General features: G+C 42.8%; 1 long non-coding RNA gene across 2 annotated transcripts; it reads left to right on the top strand.

Moving 5' to 3' along the window:
* The first annotated feature begins 4,556 nt into the window (after nt 1-4,556).
* Nucleotides 4,557-18,386, top strand: LOC308189833. 2 transcript variants are annotated; one of them, XR_013946629.1, is made up of 4 exons: nt 4,557-5,037; nt 9,643-14,136; nt 14,232-14,298; nt 14,934-18,386. It is a non-coding gene; the product is annotated as an uncharacterized lncRNA (long non-coding RNA). The 2 variants fall into 2 exon arrangements; XR_013946630.1 differs by having other exon boundaries at nt 4,557-8,356.
* The last annotated feature ends 178 nt before the right edge of the window (nt 18,387-18,564 follow it).

Raw genomic sequence — 18,564 nt, 5'->3', positions numbered from 1 at the left:
CAATTCCTGTTGCAAATCTCTCCTTGTTATGATTCTGATCTAACAGCAACTCCACGTTGAGACATGATGAATGAAGTGGTCAGAGATGAGTATAAAACCACCATGCAGTTTCTTGTCAAAGGGAACACATTTTTGTAGCTGACTGTAAAGCAGCATAGTTGTTAGTGAGAATTTGACTGAGGGGGTGGTGGGAATTGAAGCCTTAAGTGCATGAAACAAAACATTTTCAAAATTTCCAGTGAATGGAAAATTAGCTTTTGCAGCCATGTGTCTTCTAGCAGTTAAAGTATGGTTCCCCTGGAATCCTGTCTGGGTTTTCATTGCATGCTCTTAGTCCAGATATTTCAAGTGCTTCGGAAACAATGAACAATTATTATTGTCAGAATAAGTTCTAAACTGTTTTCAGTGAAAGCCACATGGTGAGCACATTTTAAAAAATGAAACAGTCTGTGCAGGCTATCTACAGGCTTATATAGATCTATCTAACCTAATTCTGCAGTTTGGGTGAAAAACTTCTTTGCTTCATCCTCTTTGCTTTCTGAAACGTCAGCGGGAAGAAGAGTGTTTAGCAGACCTCTAGGCCTTTTGATGTTCTCCCTGCTGGAGTCTGAAACGTTCCTCAACAGATCTGTTTAGCTTCGCCTAATTGTGGTCTCGCTAGAAAATGAATCCATCACTGTCCAGCTAACATTTGCTGATACTTATTATATGAACTGTGTCCCCAAATCATCCCCCAGTTAAATAAACTCCATCTAGTTATGCCTGCAGTCATCTCACAATGTTCTAGAAGCTATACGAAACATATGATATCGATAAATAGGTGATTCTAAAACCATTCCATACTCTACCCATACACCATGTGGAAACTGGAAATCTCAGAGAGGCAGGGTCTATTCTACGTAAGAAGAAATGAAAGCATCTTCTGACAGTTTGAGAACCTTGGCTATGCCCTTTCACACTACCCTTTCAATAATATTTCCCCCAGTCTAATGTCCATAAGCACAGGCACTTGCCCTGGCCGGGATTCCTGTTAGCCCTGGAACACGAGATTGAATTTGGTCTTCCGATCATGATTGTGTAAGCACTTACTTTTAGACACATGAAAATGGCCTCAAGGATTATTCTTTTGTTAAAAGTCAAATGTAAAAGGCTGTTTTCAAAATGAACCCTGCATTTGTTGAACTGCTGCCCTTGTGGATGTAGAAATCTGTTAATGACCTTGTATATCTGCTCAAATATATGTATATATATTTAGATGGGTGATCCTGTTGGGATTGAGGAATAGGTGTTTTTTTCTTTAAATGTTACTTTCAAAAGCTCTTTAGCCTATTACAGCTAAATAGAATTTTAATGAAGCATGTTAGTTACGCTTCCTGAGAGCAAAAGTACCAACCATGTGACAAGCAATGAGCAAGTTATCTCCACAGCTAACACTGCAACGATGACATCAGTCCTGTTGCCAGAAACCTTTCAACCTGCCTTGTACAATTTCTGCTGCACTAGAAGTTCAGATTTTTACCAGACAAAAGTTCAGATAGCATACTCTGATATAAGCGTTTATTCTTCTCTTTCCAAAAGGAAAAAATATATATATATATTAAAAGGGTTTATTCCTACTGATAGCCAATGCTGACGTTTCCATTTTAACTTCGGAATATTTCTTTTATTTGTATAGAGAACAGCCAGGCCAGCTGCGGGTACAGACAACACAGGCAGGTTGTCTGTGGATGCAGATGTCCAGGGTGGCAAAGCAGTCTCGGTAAAAACCAGCCAGGCTTCACTCTTTCCACTGCCAAGGCCTTTTCTCCTGTGGAGAGGAAGACCACGCATTTGAGCTGTTATGATATGTGAGCACTGGATTTCTAGCTCCTGCCAGCAAACTCTCTCAGCCTGACTGATTTATACTTTTATTTATATATGTTATGCTGTATTTGCATTGTTTTATACTCACTCAGAGTGAGTATGTACCAGCAATAGCAAACCTGACCCTTCTGACTCAGTCCTATCTCTGCCCCTTCCCTTTACGGGAGCAGCTGAGCCCTGACAATGGTGGAGGAGATGTAAAAATTGCCCAGTTTGCTGCTGAAGTGGTAAGAAGTGTGGGCAAGGAGAAGCTCAGTCTAGAGACTGGAGGGTTGGCAGCCAGTGAAGAGTGAAAAAGGCCTCTTAATTCTCCTCTCAGTCAGCCAAAACACCACTGAGTCTTCTCAGCCTGTCTCCACAATGAATATCCCTGCAAGTCCCTCTTCTCTCTTCCCCATACACTTCTTCATGTGCCTCCGCTGTCCACAAGCCCCATGCTCCTTCTTATACAGACTCTTATAACAACTGCTGCAAAATTCAAATTTTCCTACATGTGGAGAAGCCTAATGTCAGCTCCAGGAATCAACCATTTAACTTTTTTCAATGTAATACACATATTATATTAAGTTGAATACTCACTGTTCAAATGTGAGAAAGGAAAGCTGCAAAGAAAGGGAAAAAAATAACATAATGAAGAAGATGTGATGCCTTGGGTAAATGAAATGAAGTCACGTTAGGGACCTCTGGCATTGTGGTGTGTATATGGCATCACACACCACCCTGTGAGAGAAACTGCCCTGTGTAACATGGCCCAGCCCTGCTTTGCATGGCTCCCCAGGTTGTGCCTCCCTCCTCAGAGCCAGAGGATTGTGATCTGCACTGTGTCTCCATCCCACGGGCAAGAAGCAGAAGAGCAAAGGCCATGATTTCCTCCTTCCCTCAGCAGCAGTGCTCTTTCCCCATGAGCAGACTGCAGAAGGAAATGAGACTTGGCTCTACGCAGGAGCCCAGATAGACCACGGGTTCCAGAGGTGGAAGGAGATGGACATGCCAGAGGGTTCTCGATCAGCAGTGGGATAGGTGGGATAGTTCAATGCTGTGCTGCAGCTTTTGGCGTGCAAAGACATTAGGAAGGGCAAGTCATCTGGGGAGATGGAGAACTAGTGGGATAAGGCCCTTCCTTCTCTTTCAAACACAGTTCACCAAATCCTATCTGCATTCTTCTGACCCCACTGTCCAGATAACTAAATATTACTGTGGTACTTGGTGGTGCTGTGAAATCTTAGCATAGTGAAAGATTCACGTTATCACCCACATGTAAATGCATCAAAGGCTTCCTTAACTTGTAAAGAAGCATAAATACCCATTCTGTAAGCAACAGCCTTAATATTGCATTCAATATTACATCATGTGCAGTCTGCAAAGATGGTTTAACCTTCAACTTGGTGAGAGATTTATACATCGTCTTCTACTTCTGCTGTTTCTTTCCATACATACGAAAACAGACAGGGGAAAGTCATTGCTGCTAAGTTTAGACTTTTCTGTCCTCAGTGTGAAAACTCAGGGCCAGCTATTTTACATTTTCACTCCTACAAGTTCTGTTTCTATTTCCCATCCTGAGATCACTGGTTTAAAGATAGCTCAGATGTATTTATATGGTCTGAGATCAACCCTCATATTCATCTCTCATGAAGCCATTACCGCTCCCTTCCTAGCTGTCAGTTATATTGTTTGTCTGTATGTTATTCCAATTTTCTCTTACATTTCTTTGCAGGCTCATATGACTGAGAATAGTTTTCCACCCACAAGCCACTTAGATCAGATCACTTTGGGTTCCCCTAAGCTCATTTTTTTTTGTGCTGCCAAAGCTATACTTGATCATAACTGTGTAACTGTTTTGCTCAAATGACATTTCTTAGGCTAATCAAGTACTATTTTGGTTACTTTGTCTTCCTGTAATATTTCTTTCATTATGTGGTAAAATGTAAATTTTTTTGAGTTGAAGTTTATTTTTTCTTGCGTCTATGCAAGAATTCTTTTTAAAGTAAACATTAAGTTTTAATTTCAGATTGGGACATCCAATTGATTTCCTAGCAACCTAGCAAAACAAGTTTTAATTCAAACTGTGATTGTAGCAGCAACAAAGCAGCATGTCATATAAAGAAAGATTTGTTCTTCCACTTTCCTTAAACACATGTGGGAGTTTTACTCTCACTTTATTCACATGAAGACTTGTGGACTTTACCTACCCTCATTTCTGCCCATGAAATCTAATTTTGCTACTAATTTCTTTCTATGATCTGTCAGTCACGCCTGGTAAGTGATCCTCTTAATCAGACTTACCCTTCATAGCAATAATTTCTGGTGTTCTTTTTCCTTAACAGGAAAATATCCCCACATCTTTCACATGCTGCTGCAATTATGGGTGCTTTCTTCTGAAACATCCATCTCTAGATTTTTAGTTGATATGACACAGTATTTTACACATACAAGAACACTTGCTGGCAGTGCGCCTAACAATTGCAAATTCTAATCAATAAGCTTCAGATTCTCAAAGCTAATCAACCTACTTAATGACTGGGTTTACTGGAATTTTTCACCGAATCTAATTGTTCGATAATACACTTATTATTGTATCAAATACAAAATACTTGTATTTCCAGAGTGCTATAATCTGTTAATTTCAAAAGACTTAATAGATATTAATTATTTTACCCCCTGTGGACTATTACGAATTGTTGGGAATTTGTGGGAGAAGAATTCACAGGGAGCTTTGTGCTGTTTTGTGGGAAAGGAATTTGCAGGTGGCTTTGCGCTGTTTCACATGTCCCTGAGTTAGAGATAATGAGGAAAACAGCGGTAGAACCAAAAACTTGAGCAAGGACAAGATAAAGTAAATTGGCTACAGTGTTAAAGATGAGTTTTGGGCAGTGGCCAATTGCTGGCTGGCTCAAGGCGCGTGTCTGAGAGTCTCTAACCAATTGTATGACAGATTCGGGTGCGTGGAATGTGCGTGGGGCTATGGGGAAAATATATGTAGTGGTGAAAAATGGCAATAAAGGTTCTTCTGTTCAAGAGCCATCAGGAGTCCGTGTTGTGCATGCCATCAACTGGTGACCCCGACGTGATCAGGAAGGAGCAGCGCTGTATGAGAGTCTGAACGGAACCCAGCCGAATGGATCCAGCTCGCAGCTGGACTGCAGCTTCAACCCCGGGACATCACCTGGAGGACAGGTGAGCGGCTGGGCATTAATCATGGGAGCTAGCCTTTCGGCAGAGGAAGCGGCTATAGTGAAATTACTAAAGCAACTCCTAGTAGAAAGGGGAGTAAAATATGACCTGTTTAAGATAAAGCTATTATTGAAAATTTTGCGAAAAGAAGAAGGGTTCCCCTCAATGGCTTCTACAGTATTTGATGTAAAAACTTGGGACCAAGCGGGGGAAAAAATATGGGAAGCAGCGTCCTGTGGGGATACTAATGCTGCTGAGGTGATGACTACGTGGCGGCTGGTGACAGAGACTTTAAGATCGTGGCAGGCAGAAAAGAAAGTACAGAACGCCGCTGCCCAGGCAATAAAAGCAGCCGAACCGAGATCAGAGCCTGCAAGGTCACCAGAGCGGTGCAATTTGATAGACCTGGGGGATGACAAGGAAGAGGGCCGCGGACCACTGCCGCAGAGCCCCTCCCCGCTGACCCCGTCAGCTCCCCCCTCGCCTACCCCCGATGATGCCTCCCTGGGGGCCCGAGCTTTCGACCCACGGCAATGATGGGAGCTGGTGCGCCGGGAAGCGCTAAAGGACGGGGACCCGGTACGAATGGCTTTCCGGGTGCAGGTGCGACCCAACGGTCCAAATGAATATAATGCCTTCCACTGGGACCTAATTAAAGAATTAAGAAAGGCTGTGACTACATATGGATTACACGCACCGTTTACTCGGTCATTGTTAGAAAACGTTATGACTGGTCAATTGCTGGTGCCGTACGATTGCCGTCAGATAGCCGCCATGATTTTAACGCCAACACAAAAATTACTGTGGGAGCAAAAATGGAAAGAAGGGTGCGAATTGGCTGCCCTGCGTAACCTGGACCGGCAGCCTGGCGACCCCCTCTCGGGAGCCGGGATCCCACAGTCGATGGGGACCGGGCCGTTATTTGATCCGAGATTGCAGGCTAGGCTCGACGGTGCCATCTCGCGGCAGTCCGCGTCTCTGGCCTTCCAGCCTATGTTGAAGTTCCCTCAAGTTGGAAAAGCCGAGCTATCATCTACCAGCATTAGGTAACAAATTACCGAGCCTTATATGCAATTCATTGATAGATCGAGAGACGCTTTGGACAAACAAATTGACAACCGCGAGGCTAAAGAGGCCCTTATACTAATACTGGCAGTGGAAAATGCAAACACAGACTGTAAGAAAATACTCCAAGCCCTGCCTGCTGATACTACATTAGTACAAATGATAGAGGCTTGCGATCGAGTCGGATCCATAGAACATCACACTGCCGCTTTGCCTGGAGCTTTTGCTGCTGCGCTTAAAACCGGGGGTAAACGGTGTTTTCACTGCCGAGCCACGGGGCATTTTGCCACTGAATGCCCACAGCGAGGAGCGGAGGGGGGAACGCGGTAACCCTGCTCCTCCCACTACTTGCCTACAGTGCAGCAAGCAATGGGCTAGCCAGCACCGTTTGAAGTATAAAGCAGAGGGAAGGGATGCAGCGCAGTCTTGCTAGGATGGTCTAGCACCACACTAACGGGTCTTTTTTTTACTGCCTGGAGTAATCGATGCTGATTATGAAGGAATAATACAAGCAATAGCATGGACTCCTTCTCCTCCAATGCTCATACCCAAGGGGACTAGAATTGCACAGTTAATACTATTTAAAGCCATAGTTCCACAAGAAGAGACGTGCGACCGACACGACGCGGGGTTTGGATCGATGGGACCCCCATCAGTTTTTTGGGCCTCAGCCATCGCCATCAAGAGACCTACACTGACCCTAACACTTCATCACCCAAAGGCCGACCCCTCGAGCGCACAAATAGCCATATTAATGGATACCGGGGCAGATGTCACGGTCATTGCTCTTCAGGATTGGCCCAAAGGTTGGCCGTTAGACTCCATCACAAAAGGCCTTGTGGGAGTCGGTGGTGTCTCTGATACTTTCCAGAGCCGGTATATGCTTTCCTTTAAGACTCATGAAGGCTCGCTGTATAACTTCCAGCCATATGCTGCCCTCATCCCTGTCAGTCTCCTGGGGAGGGATGGGATGGGACAGGGCAAGTTCACCCTGAGCTTTCCGGAAAATTTTCGATAGCGGCCATTGACGAACGATCGCGCATGAGACTCACCTGGAGGACTAATAATCCTGTGTGCGTGAATCAATGGCCGCTCCCTGTGGAAAACATCACTGCTCTCCAAGAACTTGTCCAAGAACAGTTACAATTTGGACACATTACCCCCACAGCCAGCCCCTGGAATTCACCCGTGTTTGTTATTAAAAAGAAAAGCAGAAAACGGCAATTACTTCATGGTTTACGTCAAATAAACAATGCAATGGAAGACATGGGAGCTCCCCAGCCCGGATTACCTTCTCCTGCTATGCTCCCTCGCAATTGGAATATCTTGATTATTGATTTAAAGGACTGCTTCTTTACTATTCCACTTCACCCTGCTGATGCTCCTCGATTCGCGTTCTCAGTCCCAAAAATCAATAAGACCGAACCAATGGATAGGTATCATTAGACGGTGCTGCCCCAAGGGACGAAAAGTTCCCCAACAATTTGCCAAACATACGTAGCAGAAGCGCTACGCCCTGTACGCAAACGATTCCCAAACGTATACATCTATCATTATATGGACGACATATTGCTCTCCAGCCTGACAGACAACTTAACGCAAGAAGTACTGCCTTCTTGGGAGTTACAGACATGGGGATTACAAATCGCATCAGAAAAAATTCTAATGGAGGCGCCTTGGAAATATTTAGGCTGGAAGATACTGCAGCAAAGTATTCAACCCCAAAATGTAGCCATTACAATGGAAATTCGCACGCTCAATGATGTCCAGAAGATTATAGGCAATATAAATTGGATAAGGACACAATGCAGAATTGACAACCATACACTAGCACCCCTGTTTGAGTTGTTAAAAGGGGACACCAATATTAATGCGCCCCGCCGGCTGACTAATGAAGCCAGGGCGGCGCTACACCACATAGAGGAGATCTCTGCCCAACAATGCCAGCGGCAAGCAGCAAATTTACCCATTCAATTCTACATATGCAACCAGAATCCACAACCTTTAGCTATTATTGCGCAATGGGACTCCAATGCAACAGACCCGTTGCTGCTGTCAGAATGGGTGTTTCTACCCCACCAACCGACAAAGACACTTGCCACCCACATTGAAATGATTTCAGATTTGATTAGGAAGGGAAGAGAACGAATTATAGAAATGGCCAGAGAAGAGCCAAAATCCATTATCATTCCGATAGTTAAAGACTACCTTGATTGGTGCCTCCAGAATAGCTTAGAGCTACAATCAGCCCTTTCAGGTTTCAATGGTCAACTTGATATACATCTCCCATCTCATAAAATGTTTACCTTTTATAATAATGTACAGGTTGAGGACAAGCCGCTATATCGATGGCAGCCAGTCCAAGGACAAACAGTATTTGCAGACGGTCAGGGAGAACGGGAAAAGCTGTAGTCACGTGGAAACAAGGAGGCCACTGGCAACATGTCATAGAAACAATACAGGGCTCCCCTCAGATAGTAGAATTTCATGCGGTAGTAATGGCTTTCAAGCAATGGGACCAGGCTCCACTAAATATTGTCTCTGATTCACATTATGCAGTAGGAGTAGCACAACGAATTGAAAGATCTCAGATCAAACACATCCACAACGAAGCACTATTCTTAAAATTTAAAGAGTTATTAGTTCTTGTAGAACACTGTACCCACCCTTATTGCGTGATCCACATTAGAAGTCATACGACACTCCCGGGATTCTTTGCAGAAGGAAATGCCCGGGCCGATCAATTGACTAACATTGCATTGCAAGTCCCAGTGCCAAATACATTGTCCCAGGCTTGTCTATCACATCAATTCTTCCACCAGGCTGCAAAGGCATTGTCCAAAGATTTTGCCATCCCCATAGGAGATGCTAAGCTCATAGTACAGACCTGCCCAGATTGTCAACAATGACCAAGCCCACCGACTACAGTTAATCCTAGGGGCCTCTCTTCTCTTCAGTTTTGGCAAACTGATGTTACTCACGTTCCCGAGTTCGGGAGGCTAAAATACGTTCACATGTCCATAGATTCTTTTTCACACACGCTCTGGGCCTCTGCGATGATGGGCGAAACAAGCCGTCACGTACAGGCACATTTCTGTGCAGCCTTTGCCACCCTCAGAATCCCTAAAGAAATAAAAACTGATAATGGCCCAGTCTATGCGAGCTGCTCTACATGGGTTTTTTTCCATTCCTGGGGTATCACTCACAAGACAGGCATCCCACACTCACCCACAGGACAAGCAATAGTAGAGCATGTTCACTGCACATTAAAGGACTTATCGGCAAAACAGAAAAAGGGGAAGACACAGGAGACCCCACAGAATAGATTAAACAAAGTGGTATATGTCACGAATCATTTGACACTACCTTTTCAATACAAAGAAATACCACCTATAATTAAGCATTTTAAATCAGTGGAATCAGGACTAGAGTCCATTCCAACAGGAAAAGCGATGGTTATGATGAGAAATCTGGATACTGGGGGGCGGGAAGGACCATATCCCTTAATAACCTGGGGGTGAGGGTACGCTTGTGTTTCCACAGGACAAGAACCACAATGGGTGCCGGCTCGTGGCGTGTGACCATGGTTGGGACCATCGTGCTCGTCCACCTCTGCAGCTTCGGTGCCTCCTGGGTCTCAATCCAGACCAGATGAAACATCTGGGTCACCCTCGCCAGCATGACCGGACAAAACCATATGTGTCTGTCTACGGCCAGCACGGGAAATCCGTTCACGACCTGCCTAGTCGGGATTCCGCTAGAAGATAAGGACCTGACAAATTTGGTTAGCAGCACATTGATAGGGCCACACCTTGGGGGGGGTGGGATGGAACCTCTCAGGTACAGGAAATGCCTCCGGAGAGGCAATGAACAACTGGGATGGTTGGGTGGCCCAATTACCGATAGCCCCATTGAAGCCTCAGGAGCTAGATATCTTGGGAAGTGTTAACGCGCTTGCCTGCTTAAGGTTCAGTTATACTGGGAAAAATATTACTGTGGTTAACATCACGGCCAGCCTATCTGTGTACCGGAATGAATCCAAATGGTGTAGTTACACCACCCCTAACATATCTAGGTCCTTGAATGCACCACTGGCCTTGCCAGCCGGGCTGTTCCTTATTTGCGGTGACCAGGCCTGGCAGGGTGTCCCCTCACTAATTGTGGGAGGACCTTGCACTTCGGGACATTTAACTTTATTGACACTTAATACGTCTATGATCTTGAATATCATGAAGCTCCATAGGCAGATGAGACGAGCGGTCAATCACTACCGAAAGACTGCAAGGACAATCTTGATTTCTGGGAGGCTGATAAAGTTATTGTAGCCCCCTTCCTTACACTCGGTGTTGCTGCGACCCAGGCTCTGACAACACTCAATAAATTAGGGTGCTGGCTTGCCAAACAAAACAACGCCACGTCTGCTGCGCCAAGTGCTCTCTTGGCAGATACTGATTCTATTCAACATGCTACTTTGCAGGAGGGAGGTGGCTCGGGGGCATAGTGTAGCAAACAAGCTAGAAAGGAGGAAGTTGGAACTGATGGGAGGAGGCTCCTGGATCTGGTGGAGCCAATGAAATGACCCATCTACAGCATGTCTGGTGGGGAACCCGGCAGATAACAAAGACTGGACTGTCTACTTGCCGCAAGCGCCCCTAGAGCCACAGGAATTAGATATCCTGGGATGTGTAACAGCAACAGCATGTGTAAGGTTCAATTGCTCGGGCAAAAACCAGATCATGAAACAAATGGTCAATGCCACACTTGCTCCTTATTGCAATGCATCTCTTTGGTGTAATTATACAAAACTATAATAGCATCATTCCTTGAGCCAGAAGCCTCTCTGCTCGGCTGTGGAACAGACACCCCTAGGTGCAGCCCGAGCATTTTCCTCGGAGGGGTCTCCACTCTCAGCCACTCACCACGGGAGTAGACAAGGACCTCCTGAAGCTGCGGACAAATTATTTTAAGTGATATTTTCTTGTAGTATGAATGAGAAGTGCCAGAGGCCTCTTTGTGTGATTGTGTGATTGTGTGATTGCGTGATTGTGCTGTGCGAGTAAGAAGCAGCATCGCTGCGAAGCAACATCCCTAGCACTTAGTGGCTTGTTAACTGATGTAGATTCTAGTAGGCACGCTACTTTACAATCGTAGTTCTGCATGTGATTTTCACCCTGTTGCTTATTGTACCTTGCTTATTGCAGTGTTCGCGGTGATTGATAGAAAAATCTGTAGAAAGCATTTGGTTGATTGAAAATAAAAAAGGGGGAATTGTGGGAGAAGAATTCGCAGAGAGCTTTGTGCTGTTTTGTGGGAAAGGAATTCGCAGGTGGCTTCGCGCTGTTTCACATGTCCCTGAGTTAGAGATAATGAGGAAAACAGCGGTAGAACCAAAATCTTGAGCAAGGACGAGATAAAGTAAATTGGCTACAGTGTTAAAGATGAGTTTTGGGCAGTTGCCAATTGCTGGCTGGCTCAAGGCATGTGTCTGAGGGTCTCTAACCAATTATAAGACAGATTCGGGTGCGTGGAGAGTGCGTGGGGCTACGGGGAAAGTATATGTAGTGGTGAAAAATGGCCATAAATGTTCTCCTGTTCAAGAGCCATCAGGCGTCCATGTTGTGTGTGCCGTCAGGAAATGAATTTTTAAGTTAAGGAAAACACGATACAGAAAAACTCATGAATGTCACAGGGCCAGGCAGATCCTCTCTGTCAACAATAATATTTTTAAATGGTTATCAGAAATGGAACATTTCACTATGCCATATGCTGCTCGCTGTTGGCATGATAATCCATGATTGTCTATAACTGATCAGTTCCTAGTGCAGCTAGGACCAAAGCAGGTGATGAAGGCAGCCATGAAAGATGGGCTTCCTCAATTTGTATAAATATGAATTTATGTATTCCTGTATAAGCATCCTTAATGCATATAGTTCATGATTTACTTTCTTCTTGGCAGGCCTTTGTATCTTTTAAAATCTTCCTGTATAAGCAGAAGAAAGCAGTCAACAGGGAAAAAAGGAAAGTATTAATTGCATTTTCTTTAAATCCAAGGCAGTGACAGTTACTAGTCATTTTGAATATCTCTACCAATGTTAATAGTTACACTGACCTTCCAGCAGAAGTTAATTAAATTATACAGGATTATACAGTACGAATAAATCAGCCTAATGTGTCGAAAGTGAAAAATTAACCTTATCATAGATATTTTTCTTTCTCCTCTTATGATGTGGTTTAATTTAATGTAATCTGTAGATAATACTGAACCCAAATTTAAAAAAACACGTATCAAGATTGTCTTAATTCAGTATGCTCTTCCTCTGTATGTGATCTAACGTTTAAAAAGGTTAAAATCCCACTGTCCTTTCTGCCTCATACTTAACCATCACCATGAAGGGGATGTTTTTCTTTACTGTTCAGCTCTAGCTGTAAGAGGAAGTACACAGAGGTTAGCTAATGGTCGAACTTGTGGCTCCTTAACTGGAAACTGCAAATTTTCTGGGGTTTCTGTAAGTCCTGGCAGGCTTCCCATTACCTTGCTACATGGCACAAAGTGTTCTGTCTGCCACCAGTAACGAGGGGTGCCTCCTGTCCATTGCCATGGTGGGTGCCTACCACTGCTCTGCAGTTCGTATTGTGCTTTTGTGCACCACTGCCTCCACCCTCTGGATACCCAAGAAACACAATAGGAAGCTACGGCACTTACTACAGCACTCAGTGCCTTGCTTCCTAGATTTGCTGGACCATTCAAAGGGGAATGTCTTGTTAGGCAGTAATCTTGAATTCACTCTTCATTTCATCTAGTTTTAAGATAAAAAAGAATTTGTACTTCTTATTCACAAGACTAAAAATAGGCAACAAAATAACAAAGTTTTACGTTTGACCTAAGTGAGGAAGTAAAACTTTTGAACTACATATAGTATTCACATTATTTCCATTTCATAATGTCTTGGATGTCAAGATGTCTATGGTCTTATATATCTTATCTTTCATCACTGGAAAATCCCTCTCTTGATGTAGCATATTAGTTTTTATAGACCATTTCTTTTATAGCATTTGAAGTCTTCCTGAGGAGGTCCAGAGAGATTTAATCTTATTCCACGAAATTTATTTTACTTGCTCTTAATCTAGAAGATGGTCTGGCTTTTTTTTTTTTTAATTTAAAAAAACATTGTTTCATTTCCCAGAATATGTGAATGTCTCTTTGTTAAACCAGATATCATCTGCTGTATTTGACTATTTAATGACTGCTTGCCTTAATATAAGGGGTATAGCTTGACCCCTCATCCCTTTGGTAATTTTGATGTTTCAGCATGAAAGGCTTCCTCTATTGAACTTTCGTTCTGCATCAGTGTTTCCACTAATAAAAAACACCTGATACAAATGTCTATATGGGATAAATGTATTTATCTCATAATTGGGCATTGACTGGAATTGGACGCAATGGTAAATAAATATCCTGGGATGACAATCCCCACATATTTCCTGGATTTTTTAATCTTAAAGTAATTGAAGATTTTGGACCCAGTTCCTAAATAAATGTCAAGAAAAATAATTCTGATTGCTCTATTCTTTATCTGTCATGACTAGGCAGATGAAAATCTATGATAGCAATTTTGCCTTTAAAGTCATTTTCTTTTTTCTTTTATTTATTTATTTATTTATTTATTTATTTATTTATTTTTAACAGTCTCTGTACCAATTTTCCTCACAGAGTGACTAACAGAAATATGACCCTTGTCCACCTTTTGTAGTTAATTCATTAGGTCAACTCTAACCACTAAGCCCCTTGTCAGGTTATTTCTATTAGGGATAGGGAGCATTTGAGCTTAAAACATTGAAGCCAGGTAGATGAGCCTATTCCACAAGGTCTCTTGGCTCCACCCTTGTGAAGTGAAATCTGCCAGCTGTGGATCATTTGAGCTTTGCTATATAGGAAGCATAAGGAGTGGAGAAGGAAATTGGCTCCCCAGGAGAGTTAGAGGCTTGGGTTATCTAGGGTGCTTTTCCATCATGGTGAAATGGACTCAGTGTTCCCTGGTAGGGTGCTTTTTCTTCATGTTTTCTACCATCTCTGTGAAATAGTTTTAGAGGCTCTATGAGCTAGTTACAGTGGTGGTGCCTTCTCAATGCAGTAAAACCCTGGTGGTCCTACTTCACTGTGAAGTAGTTTGGAAGTGACTCAAGTTCAGAAGATGGCAGGTAAGTGTTGCTGGGTTCCACAGTTGTTTAATGTTGAGGAGTTGGAGTACTTCCTTCATCTTGTTTGTTTGCAGTGAAATTACTTACATGGATTCCCTTGCTAGCCCTAAAAAAAAAAAAACAAAACAAACAAAAAAAACCCAACAACCTTAGAAGCTCAAGCCTGAGTTTGAAGAATGTTCTTAAGTATTTGTTAAGGTTCAACAACAGGCTGTGCGAAAAAGATGCCTTAATGTGAATTCAAATTTTGTCTTGGGGCAAGTAGAAACAGATTTGGATAGATACCGGTGGTATTATCATTACTTTCACAAAGTGGAAATTGAGAGAATATGCTGTTTTCACAATATGCAAGTCAAAAGCCTTTAAATTACTAGAAGTTATAGCTACATGGAGATAGTTCCTTCCTTTAAAGTTATCATTGGATGTCTCCTCCTGACCCTTCTGTAGATACGCTCCCTCAACAAAAAGCGTGAAAGGTGTAATGGTTAAAAGTTTCTTAGGTAGGGTCAAGGGAACATCTTTTTTCCTACCTGTTAACTGTCTCTTTCTGGAAGAAAGACCATGTGGAACCCACAGTGGATGAATTGGCTAAAAAACACCAGCAGTAAGAACAAAGAATCTACTCTTATCCACAGGTCTGTGTTTATGCTGTGGAGAAACTACATGAAGAGATCCACCAAGTGAAAGAAAATGTAACTTCCTCCCCACCTGTACAAACCAGTATCTCAGCTACCCAGGGGGACCAGATCTGGTCTGCAGATCTGGTCCCCAGGGATTTTTTCATGAAAAATGATGGCTGAAGAAGTTTTCTATGAAGGCATTGTGATTTAACACTCAACAGTAGGAGTATTTTGAGGGTGTTTTAGAAGTCAGGTCGCCAGAGAGTACGTACTTCGTAAACAAGTTTTCTTATGAGGAGGGAGTTCACTGGGGCACAGCAGATCCTAAGCCACAGTTGGGATGTCTGGCTGGCATCTCAGCTTGACTGGCTCATCAAGTTGCAAGTACGCAGAAAAATCTTCAACAATGCATTCCACAGTTTTTTAGTCTAATCTGTGGTCATTTGCAAAGGAGTTTTTGCACTGGCAGGAATGCGTTCAAGTAGTTTTGTGGCAATGAAACCTATTTTTGGAAGTTGTCTTGTCACTTTATACACCTGCAACCTCCTCCCTTCCTCAAGAGGAGACATCATGAAGTCTGAAGTTACAATTCTCTTATGCAGAATATGAGCCCCACAAAGTAAAGGTGGTTGTTCCTCTTGGAGGGGGTACATTTGAATCCAAAACTTATCTTTAGGGCTGAAGCAAGACACGAAGCTCTTTGTGTTAATAGGAACATGATATTTTCTGCCTGGAACACGATTCAACAGAGCAGTCAACCATTTCTTTAGCTTTGAAGATGCTGAAATGGACCCTGGGTTTAAAAAGAACTAGTTCCCAGCCTGTCTCTAAAAAGAGTTGCTTAGGGTTAAAATTTGAGTTTTCTTTGTCTTACATGAAGATCCAAAGAGACTCATCCTCCCTTCTCGGTTGAGTTTGGTGCTGCCTAGTCTGAAGATTTTCAGTACTCAGTAGTGTACCCCGGACTCTCCTATTTTGAGAGGGATTGCACTGCCCCTGAATAATATGGGAATCCCATTTTTCTGTCTCAAGGGTGAATGGTGTAAGGCACTTAGAAATCATTGCAGGTTGTGGTGGTTGTCAATTGCCATGTAGATTAAGGCCGTGCATGTACCTTCTGCTGTTTTGTCTTCCCTTTCATTTGTAGTCTGGTTACTACTAAATACTACTAAATATTACATATTCAGTGAAATGTCCTAAAAAAAAAAACACACATGACTTTTTAATTTTAACAACTTTTTTTTCTCTAGGTCTGCTAGTAGCTGACAAGGTAGAAAGAGATGCTTCTCTCTTTCATTGTTGTGAACTTAGAGGCAGCACCAATTTAAACTGTGACTGAGGCTCTGCAATGATGCAAGTCTCTCTTACTACTTCACATTCAGTGATGCAACCTGAGTTTCCATTAATTAACTTTCAAGGATTCAACTGATTTCAAGCTTTTGGACAATGACCATTATTTGAAAACATTCCTACAGGTTTATTTTCTTCATTTACATTTGCTATCTCCATCTCATTTAAAGCAGACAGGACTAGTTTGCTTCTCTCTTCTCTGGAAATTTGCACTAGGAACTATTGTTAGAATCAAAATTCTGATCTAAGAGTATGATGAAAAATGTTGAGCTCCAAGTTGGAAATTGGAGAGGAAAGTGTTCACGTATACATAAGAATTGTACTCAAACAGCTGGTTACACCTTTTCTTACACCTTTTAAGGGAAAAATTTAAACCTGAGAAGCAACAGGTAGTTTCTGCGTTTCCCTCGGGGATAGTGTACTCTTCTGTATTTTGCTTCTCTACAAACAGTTCAAAATTTTAGAGTCGTGTTGTCAGTCATACGACCAAGCAACCTTGCATGGCATTACCTGTTCCTCCCCCTACCCTGAATAGATCAAGCCCTGAATACAAGACCAGACAAGTAAATAATGCCAACATGTAAAACTAACTTGTAAATACATTACTTTTTGACAAGTTTTTTGGCCCTTTGTGGGGCTTAACTGTACTTCAGTGGGAAGAATGTCTTCTGGTGTGAACTGAAATTATACCTCTATGCCACAATGTCTATTTCTGGGGAGGGACAGATGACAGAATTCATTGTGGACACCTGAAGGAGTTGCAAAATAATAAAAATTTAGGTGAAGGACAAGTTCCTTCTCGTAGTAGTAGTTGTTGTTGTTGTTTTGTTTTCCACACAGTCTTAAAACAAAGGTCATAAAAGAAATGCTGTCTTCCCAATATGCAAGTCAAAAGCCTTTAAATTACTAGAAGTTAGAGTTTCAAGGAGATAACTTTAAAGAAAGAAATTACTGTTGGAATTCTCCCTCTGACCCCTCCATAGTTTGGCTCCCTGAAGAGAAAGCATGAAAGGTGTTATTGTTAATAGTTTCTGAGGTAGGGTTGGGGGAAGAAGTTTTTTCCCACTTTTTCACACTCCCTTTCTTCTTCAGGCGAGTTATGGTAGCTTTCCAAAACTTTGACTATCCTTGGGATGTTCAGACCAGTATGTTCTTATCGTTATGCCCCCTGAATGCCCTTCAGGTTTTGTCTAAGGTTAAACAAATACTTAAGAGTGTCATCCAAAGATCTCTTCTGAGGCAGGATAGTTATGAGTGGCAGGGAGAGTGGGAGGATATGGGCAGGCATCTAGAGCAGGGGGCACCTTCAGTGCTTTGGAAATTCACCCCTGAACAATTGGAAAAAAAAACTAGAAAACTGGTGGAGTGTTTGAAAAAGATGTCATCACCCTGGCAGTACCAGACATTCAGAAATCACTGCAACGTGCTGGGGCTTGGCCTGTGCTTACTGAGCTGCATTCAATGCCAATGTAACCCCAGTGACAGACCCTGTGGCCGCTTCAACCTGTGAGACAGGCCCCGCAGCCACTCCAAGCCCTAAAATGGGCCCCAAGGCTGAGCCAGGGAAACAAACTGTACAGGTGTCAGTTGCACCCGTAACCAAGATGAAAAAATGGTTTAGAGAGTCAGATTGTTTAAAACGCAGAGAAACTCCTGCTAAGACTAGGTACGGAGAAGATGAGGCTGGGCCGTCAGAGGAACAGGAGGATGAAGGTGTTGCAGAAACAACAGTAACTACCTGAAACCTATACCAGTGTGAGCTACGAGATGTGTGAAAAGATTTCGGTCATTGTCTAGGTGAGCAGCTTGTCACCTGGCTGCTCTGGTGCTGGGACACCGGAGAAAATAGTCTGGAATTAGAGGGCAGGGAAGCCAGGCGGCTGGGATCCCTTGCTGGAGATGCAGGCATTGACAAAGCAATTGGAAATGGAGCACCAGGCTACAGCCTCTGGAGGCGTCTCCTGTCAGCTGTGAAGGAAAGGTATCCCTACAAGGAAGAATTTGTATGTCTACCTAAATAAATGTAAACTGACCTATTTTTATTGATTCTAGAGACCAAGGACAGGGGTAGTATGTATTTAATTGAATAAATGTGTATGTGTACATGTATTAAAAAAATGTGAGAATGATAGATTTGTTGGCTTACTGACCAAGCCCAAATTTAAGATAAGAGTTTAGTCTTGATTTGAAATGTATGATTTTTATTGTCAGATAAAATAAACTTGCTAGGCAAAAAAAAGAAATCATGCATGCATCACATTTTAATATATATTTGTATTTCAAATGAAGCATTGTC

The sequence above is a fragment of the Anser brachyrhynchus genome (genome assembly GCF_964034855.1).
Source record: "Anser brachyrhynchus genome assembly, chromosome: 2".
NCBI classification, from domain to species: Eukaryota; Metazoa; Chordata; class Aves; order Anseriformes; family Anatidae; genus Anser; species Anser brachyrhynchus.
This window is presented reverse-complemented; position numbering and strand designations above follow the sequence as displayed.